This window comes from Polyodon spathula, chromosome 25 (genome assembly GCF_017654505.1).
Source record: "Polyodon spathula isolate WHYD16114869_AA chromosome 25, ASM1765450v1, whole genome shotgun sequence".
Classification (NCBI taxonomy): Eukaryota; Metazoa; Chordata; class Actinopteri; order Acipenseriformes; family Polyodontidae; genus Polyodon; species Polyodon spathula.
The window spans coordinates 3872379-3882755 of record NC_054558.1 but is presented as its reverse complement, the minus strand read 5'-3'; positions in this window follow the sequence as shown (position 1 = coordinate 3882755).

Genomic DNA, 10377 nt, shown 5'->3' with positions numbered 1-10377 from the left:
ATTATTATTCACTCAAGGGAATTTCAGCTGCGGAACACAAGCTTCGTGCCCCTTCGCAGTCTCTCCTCTGTGAAATAAAAAAACACAGGGTGCAGACGAATACTTGAAATAAGCTTAGCAATAGTGCTAGCAAAACTAAACTAGAATATACAAAGAGTGTTCTTGTTACATGTTGGAAAAGGCACCAGCGTGTAACATGCTCGATTGCATTGAGATCAGGGATTTTAGTGACCACGACAGATGCATGATGTCACTTCCAGCATCGCAGCCACCGCCATCAGGCCACTTGATGTGCAACGATGCTGAAGTACACTGTGACATTCGAAACCAGGAGAACATGCCCCACACGGCTTGACAGGTCCTGATAAAGTGGGCATCGTGTATAGATTTGAAAGTCATTTGTAAGGGAATTCATTTGTAAACAATAATAACTCAAAAGTTTTCTTACCCTGCCCGGAAGCGGTCCCATTTGTCATTTTCGATGTCTTCATTTTGATCCAGCTGTTCTGGGCGCAGAGTGGATTGATTATTCTTCAGGAGCTGGGGGTATAAAACTGTGTTTTATTATTCCCAGGCATTGCAACTTCAGGCTTGTTTATTGGAACAGTCAGTTAATAGTTCCTGTAAACATGCACCAGTAATAAACCAGTAAATATGGGTTTCCAGTTCCCAACTCCTCCTGATTACCAGCTTGCCTGTCACTTAACATTGCCCCGTGAAGGCAGCTTGATAGTGTGTGTCACTTTCATCTCAGTTTTACCCCCAGTGGCCAGTGGGTGGAAGTACGGGTATTTTATTTGCAGAACGGAAACATGATTCAGCGTATCGAAGACACCGCACTGACAGCTTTGGCCCCATTCACAAAGTACTATTGCAAAAACCTTAAGCCAGTATCATCTTTAAAGAGATCCCACAGACCCCTTGGCTGTTCGTTGCTTGCTTAGGTTTCTGTAATGTTATCATCTTAGATTTGTGATACGTGGGAGAAAAAAGAATGTTTAACTACCCGAGGAATCTTCTTTTGAAATAAAAAATGGATCTGATTTATTTTGGGTCTAGAATCAGTCACGGCTGCACTACTGACCCGTTATTGAGGCCACCTCTTTTTAAACAATATGTGTAAGTAGAGTTTGCTCTAAGATGTGTATGCCAGCAGTAGTTTGATAGAAAGCTGTATTATATATCAGTTACCCCTGAACAGTGAACTGGAGACAAATCAAGAAACAGCTGTTGTTCATTTCAGAGCAGGGTAATCCCTGAAAATACAGTATGCAGTTGGGAAGCCACTAGACCAGTGGTTTGCAATTTCACTCAGAATTACTGCTCGTTTTATTTTGTACTGCACATCACAAGCAAAAATACACAAAACAATGAAGAAACATTAATATTGTAGTGTAATCATATACACACATTGCACAATTACACAAAGCAAATGAAATAAAACATTTTTTTATTTTTTTTATTTTAGCCAACGATGCAATGCAATGCACTAGCAAAAGTCACAGGGCAGTGACGTCAGCTCCCTAACAACAAGCCTCCTATGTTGGGAATGGGTTCTTTCAATACAGCAGGTTTATGCATTTGAGAAAGGAGAAGAAGATTCCTGAAATTAATTGGAGACTTGATGAGAAGCAGTTACCCTCTGCAGTACGAATTAAAATGGTGTGCTGCTTTTTACATGAAAAATGGGGAAGAGCAGGTTGCATAGAGGATTTGCATTGGATCCTGATGCACCGGATAAAACCAGCAAGTGGTTGTACAGTACTTGTCAGCCTATTTGTTTTACTATGGGTCTCTCACTACATCGCGGCCCTCAATATAAAGCGGATTTACATTGGACCCCGACACCTGCGATATATCGAGTGGGTGGTGTAATAACTATAATGTTATACATGGTGTATATTAAAGAACTGAAAAATCAAAGTGTATTCATATCCTAACTACATCAGTTCCTCCTGGCATGGATATCTCAGGTGTCAGTTCCATCTCAGTCTAAAGGAGGGCTACAGTGTGGCTTGCAGTATAAAATGCAAATGGTCATTGGAAGTGACAATTTGTCTTCCCCTCCACTCTCGGAGCCTCGAGTGAATGACATGAATCTGTTGGCCTCCCTCACCCACCTCTGAATTGAGGCAATATGTCTACTGAAAGAATCCAATGTTGACATGTTTTGAGTAAACTCTGGACTTGTTGAGGTCTCCACTAAATCCTCTGTGCTGTTTGGAGCAGAGAGAAACAGTACCCTGTTGGATTCCTTTGGGACAGGAGCCAGAACGAGAGATCATCAAAATATAGACCTCAAAACAATGACGGGAAGAAACAACTACCAAGAATAAAACTCGAAATCCACTATAACGTACGTAGTTACTGGTGTTACGATGTTTATACACTCCTTCATTTTGTATTTCCATATGCAGTTAAAAAGTAACTACAGTTTCCATAAATAAGAGCATGTATTATTACCATGTTACTCCACTATGGACATATAATTTTAAAAATGGGTAATGTTACATTGACAGTAATTGAACCAGTTTGATATCCTTTCAGGTCTTAATCAGTTCATTTTAATGACACCAAAAAAACACAAAATACCTGCAGGAATGCATACCTCAATAAACACACTTGCGCATCACTGCTGTATGTGGGAGTTGGAAAGCATTGTGTAACAAGCCACCCTGTGTAATGTACATATTCCTACATTATCTACTATTCACTTACACCACTGAGCCTCCCAACACCTCAGGGCAGACTCATGTGTCACTGCTGGAATAGCCTCCCCGATACAGGAGACCAGACAGAGGGAGAGCCCAGGGAATCTGATCCATCATTGCTGAGTAACTATCCATTTTCAAAGAGGAAAATCTGTTGATCCCCCCAGCTGGGTCACATGTTTGGTCAAATGTGGTCAAAAATAAGGTCAAGGAGTGTCCCTTCTCATGGAGCCAACACTAGATTAGCTGTAAGTTGCCGGGAGTTAGTTTTACACTTCAGTATCCTGCCTGTCAGCCCACATCTGTTTTATGCACCAGCATAAAAGGAAATTGCCAGGCCACCGTTTGAAACCTGAGCTATGCATGATTGCATAACTACACCATAAAAACATGTAAAAGATGGTGCTAACAGCATTGTAACAGCCAGATTAGCATGGCAGCAGAATGTGTGTTTCAGGCAGGAGAGTGACTAATGGAGAGAAGATGATGGCTGCAAAGGGTTATCGCTCAATACTAATGGGCAACAACCAAACGTCTAAAGGTTGTGGGCAAGCTTTATTCACCTGAACATTTGGATTTTCACCAAGCAACGTGGCCACATATGCAGAACAATTAGGTCATTTAGTAATTCAAATCTGTAATTAGCTTTTACTGTCTTGTTTTCTGCATGCTCACTTCACTTCACCTGTGTCCTGTGTACGCCTTGTACTGGACATATCTATATTGAAATATATCTTCCACAGCTAATAACATGAATGCAAGAGAGGGGGTATGTTCAATTGATTTCATATAAAGGTAAAATTCAGTGACTTACATGATTACATATATGCTGCAGATATTATTTCCATATAACGAGGGGTTTAGACTGTAATTACACTGCAAAAAACAAGACCTGAACTGGGTTCTGTTTTCATACAAAGATGTCAAGGCTACTTGGCCTCCATTGTCCAACCCAGGAGCAGCATCTCATTCACATGTCAAGCGAATTTACCCAAAACAAATAACAGGGGTCCATAGTGTATCATTCTCCACTGCTGAGAAGGTGACAAGCCAAGAACACAAGAGTTTAAACTCAAAGCTTGGGCCAGACCAATACCTCCTGCAAGAGACTTTTTGCCATAACTCTACTTATTAGTACCTGAGACACATATATCAGTGCATGACAGCATACACCCCAAACCTCATACTCATCTACTGCCACACAGAGGCAGAATTACCAAGGTTCACATATGTTAAGGGGGGCTAAGTCATGTGCTAGGGATCTAGAAAGTTCTATTAATTTGATTAAAGCTTCTGCCATGTCAATGTATCCTCAGCCACGACTGAACCTTGCCAAACAGCTAAATATATTGTTGAACAAACACAATACCGTCCAAAAGAAGATGAACATCAAATTGTTAAACAGGGAAAAGACCCAAGGGTTGGTAACCATTAAAAAAAACAACAACAATTGAACAATTACCTGCAATGGATAATACTTAGAAAACAACATAGTTGAGACTCTAAGCAATTTCTTCTTCACTTCAACAGTATGTACAGCAGCACACAGCACCCATATTCAAATGTGTTGATTTTCACAGCTGCAAGCTGCTGTGCCTGCAATATTGCAATATCGCAGGTAACTTGCTACTGTTGCTTATTTACTGTGCAAAGATATACTCGATACAGCAGGGTCTTTCAAACTCCTATTTTAATTTTTTCTTTCTCCTGATAAATTTTTAAAGACACAAAGCATGTGAGTTGTTCATCTTTAAGGAAATACCTGCATTCGTACATGTTGAAGGTATATTGGAAAAACAACTTGAATTCAGGTAGAAGCAGGTAAATTAACATATCATTTACTATTTGTTTTTAAAACATGTAAAAACTGGACCGATAACTTAAAAAAAAAAAAAAAAATCAAGATGAGTCCCACAGAAAAAGGAAATCAAGGAAATTGCTTATTTCCACTCTAAAGGCTTATCACCTAATTCTGCCCCAGCACTGCAATATAAAGGAAGGAGGCAAGAGAAACGCTTACCTGCTTCAGCTGTGGCTTCTCTCAGTCAGCTGCTGACAGGCTCTGATATCTGAGTGCCACCTCTTAGTTTTACTAGCTAATAAATCCTGACAAGATGAGTGTGACTCCTGAGCTGACAACCTCATGGTTTGACCCAATGACTGTCAAAGAGACTGTTGGGTGGGGGGGGGGGGGGGGGGGGGTTACTATAGCCCACCCCTCCAGAACATGGCTTCTGTACCTCAGCTTCCGAAAAACTCCAGTGCCTTCATTCTGGTATTCTACATCACTGTAGTACACATAGACACGTTTTGAACTAGTATAATACCAGTGTATTTCCTTTCAGAGAGCAGAATCATTACCAGTAATGGCACTATTGCAGTACAGTGGTAGGACTCTGTCTGCAACAGATAGAGTTCCATGGTACATAAATGAACTGCCTGTGTGTATTGGGTCATACCATTGCTTTACCAATGTCTTGTACCATCGTAGTTGCCCTTGTGCCATTGTCCCTTGGTGCCAAACTATTGCATTGCCACTTCAGTGCCACTTATGTCCACAAACAAGTGGTGTGAGTGATTCAAGGGTTGCAAATGGAATATGTTTTTAAAAGACTAGGGGTGATTAGATAGAGAGCATGTCTTCATGGATGGTTAAAATTCAAAAGCATTAATTTTGGCATTTAATGTTGTTGGTATAGATCATTTTTATAATTTGTAACATAGTCAAGTATACTGTTGAACTCACTCACATAACATATTAAACTAGACTGAGCTGTATACTGCAATTAGAACCAGCTGGAACACATTTTTCCTTTTTATGGATTCCATTTATTACATTTTATGGTCTGCCACTGCGGGAAGATTAGGTAGATTGCGTGACAAAACTAGAAACGGTCGAAGATTAGTTGATAGTTTTAAGAAGAGTTTGAATTATCCACTTTGGTAAGAGCTTGATGACCACCATTAAGACTGCTAAAGACAGCTCGGACTCATCAATCAAACATCAAATGCCAGCGACACTGGTGTAGGTTTTCCAAGAGTGTGCTAGAGGAGAGAACCACTGCCTTTTCTGAATTCAACCACAAATGGGTGCTGCACATTTAAGATTTGGTATTGGCCAAAGATAGCACTGTCAGAGTCAAATGTCCAAATAGAGCAATAAATAATGGTGCCATCAGCATAGTAATGAAATATAAAGCTGCAGAGGATAATAATGTTGCCAGGGTAAGCATATTGATTCTAAATTCTAATAGTCCTTGGATGGAGCCATTGGAAATATATATGTCATGTGCACATTCTGTCTATACTAAAAGAGCAATTCCTATAGGACTGGGTACAAGGATAAAAAGAATCTGATGAAAATTATTACATAAAACAGTGAAAGGAATTAAAAACAAATCTTAAGAAAAGAGGATATAAAGCACAAATTATTGAGAGAGAATTGAGAAAAGTTGACGAACTCAACAGGAATGAACTACTGGATTATAAGAAAAGAGAAGAGAGGGTTAAGAGAGTACCATTAATAAATACATATTCTAAATTGTTACCCAACATTTCAAATATTGTTTTGAAGCATTTATGTATACTTCATATTTCAGAAAAAATTAAACAAATATTTCCAAAAGCACCTAACGTAGCTTTTAGAAGGGGTGGATACATTTGAGGGTTTACATTGAAACCTGTAAAAGCTCATGTGAAGTGTGCAAATATATTGGTAAAGATAAACATGAAATTGCAAATAAAGAAAATAAATATTCAGTCATGCAAAAATCCATCATGCAAGAATAAAAATCTTGTATATGGTATATTTTCCATACAATGTAATACAATAAAATCTGTAGGAGAGACAGGTACATCATTATATAAAAGAATACAGAACCACCTATCAAATAAAAAAGGAAATGAACCAATAGTTCAGCACTTTACTAGGAACAGGCTTACCATGGATGTGGTTTTAGAAAAAAAATTAAAAGAGTTAATGTACAGTATAAGAGAATAAAAGAAAACAAATGGGTCAAGCTTTAAAGTCACCATTGCAAAAAGATCAAACGAGCTGTGAAGAATCTAAAGCCCTGCAGTGGCATCTTGTCCTCTAGGCCTGCAGTATGCGTGAACGATGTGGCAAATATCTGCAGTAACTGGCTGTAAGAGCACTAATGGGGAAGCCAATAGAAAGTTGGTCCCTTGAATGCATGCATTGCTGGGCTGATTTTCCAAGGGGGCTCCTTGCCAACCTGGTCTTGAGAGCGGTTTGTTGTTCCAGTTGTCCGTTTGTTTCCACAGTGTGCGAGGGGGCTTTGGTAAGTGGTAACTATGACAGCGGCTGTCAGTGAATTAGGCCCTTACTTAAAGCGTACTATCAGCGTTATTCTGTGCACTGAAGCCCATAGATGAAGCACTGTGCACTGAAACCTGTGCAACACTGATATGCTTCCACTCCTCACTGAACTCTTTAACATTCAATAGTTGAAATAAAAGCATGTCACACTTTTAGAGGGAAAAGATCTATTCAGATGAATGAGATTTTGATTTGGGTATATTTTATAACAAGTAAAGAAATGTGGTAATATAATGCATGCATTATCTGGCCATGGGGAAATAACAGTTCATTGCAAAAGAACCTTTAGCATGATACACTCTTGTATCATTTATTAGGGCCAGCCTGGAATCTGCTCTGCGCGGCCTGTCCTGTCCTATCGGGAGACAGTCGCTATGATGGGACAGTCCTCCTGTTCCATGTCTCCTGAGTCACCTGCAACCAGGCTCCTGGGGTTTGATTTGTGGGAAGACACTTTGCTCTATAATGTCAGATCGTCTTCCCAGTTAAGAATGCCAACAATGACTCACATGTATGTGTGCATGCATGCATTCCTGTACAACAGTTGTTATAAATAAGTCACGTTCATTGCCCGCCCGTCCAATGAGGCAAGGGAGGCAATGCACACTTTTTAGCAGTTTAAATCAGGAATTGATTACACAATCATTTGAAAGAGGATTCTGTAGATCGGAACAGAGTCCTAACCTATTACACAAGTCACAAGTGCAAGGTAACATAATGTACGAATAACTACAATGTAACTATTGCCCTTGTCTTCTTTTGTTGCTAACAAATAACAATTGGTTACTGCAGCTTTTAATATTCTTCTACTGGTGCAGGTTGTTAAAATTCCAATTTTAAACCGCTTGCGTACAGCAATTAAAGCACTGGCATACACCAGCATATTATTGACAAGCACAGCGTAGAAATGTGTTGACTGATCTATTGTATGTGAACTTGTTATTCCTGCTTATTTATAGACACCTAATCCTAGGGATACCATTATAATACCACTGTGTTAGAAACCAGCAATGCATCTGACAATGGATTTAGAGTGCATGTTAGATAGCGGTTGTGGGACAGTATTAAATGGGTACTGATATGATACCATGGGGTAGTGTGTATTGATTCAACCAGTCTATTGATACCATTGTGATATATGTAGAATCAAATGTATTGGTAATGTTAACCCATTTGCAGGTGACTTTGGCATAAGTACAGCTGCTCAGGTAGAATGATTAACCATAAACAATTAACTATAGTAACATTATAAAAGAGGGTGGTTAGTGGTTGGTTGCACTTGAATGGAGTAACAGCTGAATGGCTAACTTATATTAATAGTTAGCAAGATAAGATAAACAGACTGTAGTCATACATGTCCTGAGTCTACTATAACAGAAATACAAGGCATGGAGGCAACACGGACAGTGAAGCTCCAATACCTCCAGTCTGAGGCTGCATCTCCTGGGGTTCAGGTAATCTGATCAATTGTCTCGTTTAATACCAGTGGCATGTACTATATCTAAACAATAACATGCAATGTAGAATGTAACATGGTTTTTTCATGCGACAAAATGGTATACATTGTAAACCTGTGAAACATGGCCTGGGGTCTCATCTTTATAGCAGAACAAAGTAGTTAAATACATGTTTACCTTGATTCATTAACTGTGGAAATATGTTCCCTCTGTGGTACCATTCTATTTAGGGCTCATATCGTTGCAGTTGCCTTTGTTCTACTATTGCCCCCTTAGCACATATTTAGCATTTTTAAAGTTCAAGAGCTTCACCTTTTGCAAGTGATGTCTAAGTTTTCTTGAGTAGAGTTGTGTCTGCTGCAAGCTGTAGTACCATCTTCCCTATTTTTAACCTTGAGGAACTGAAGTTAAAGCTTTTTTGTTAAATTTCTTAATTAACAAGGCATGTTGGTTAACCCAAGACGAAGGAGTCTTAGACATGCATTTTACAAGTGTCTTTTCTCCAGATGTTGGCTAGGCTATGAACAGTAATCAAACTGAATTACAGTGCATGATCCATCTCTAGCCATCATCATCAACCCATCTCAAATGATACATATTCACCTGCTTATGCTCCCCTTTAAATCTCTGTGATTTATTGCATCTCCAACGACCATCAAATTACTTCACAGATATTTTAAGAAATGTAATAAAAGTTGGTGTTTGACATTTGACCTTAAATCTGAGGCAGTCACGGGGGAGATATGTGACTTAGATGCCTGGCAGAGAACTCCATGTACCGGATCATATTCTCTGACCTCCATCTGGATGAGGGTAAGCCTGTAATCCAGTGGTGCTGTTTCTTGACAGGTCACAGGCTCGGCTGCTCCGCAGTAAGAAGTCTTTGGAGCAGTTGTATTTGTGAGTAAATAATTGTGATGACCCCCACTTGGCAATGTCAAGCCACCTGCCCAGAAGAAGCTTGAGACCCTGGTGGCCATTTATAGTCTGTCCAGAAGTCAGCTCGGGGGAAAAAAAGGCTTTCAAAAGCCACCTTGCCAAGTCGTAAAATCTAAAAAAGATTGCAACAATCTGAGGATTGTCTGTATGGTCTGCTGCAAGATCCAAACTAAGGACATAACAGATAGCTGTTAGTATGTGGGTTTCATGAGTATTTTCTTATTAGAAATTAATGAGTTGCTATTGGTGTGCTACTGAATGACCTCCTATTAGCATAATAACGTTCGTGAAAGGCCTTATCACTTTCTGTAGAGCCTTCAGTTTTCTAGGTCCATCTAATCTGACAATCAAATTCATCTCAACTGGGACTTTGTCAGCTCCAGTCAGGACTGTGGGCAGCTACAACTCAATCTTCCCAACTCACTTTAATGGTGGAAGCTACCAAAGCCGCAACTGCTGACATTATTTTGGCTCATGGTGAAGGCTGAGAACTGATCATATTGTTAGGGAAACAAAAGTTGCTGCAGGTGATCTTTTATTTTTGTGTAATGTCTGATTGCAGGTCGAATTGACTGCTGCCCCAGTCTGATACTGACAATGAGTTTTACAGACTGGTTTCATGGAACACATGTAAATGTGGCAAAAGATGCCCAGTGAGGCAACGAGAGCAGTCAGACCCGTATCCACATGTGCTGCAAGAAGAACACCCCGTGATAGGGCACAGGTGTCCAGCCTGCTTCCATGGCACTAATACCCCCTGAGCAGGGTCTCGAAAGGTAAGATCCCACATAAACCCGTGGAATTAAAGAATAAACCCCTTTCATGTTCCATCCTCCAGAAATGCCAGCCTCATAGTGATCATACCTATCGGTCTGAGAGCAGGATGAGCTCCAAACATGCTAACTAGACACCTTCTGGACCCCCCAGTGAT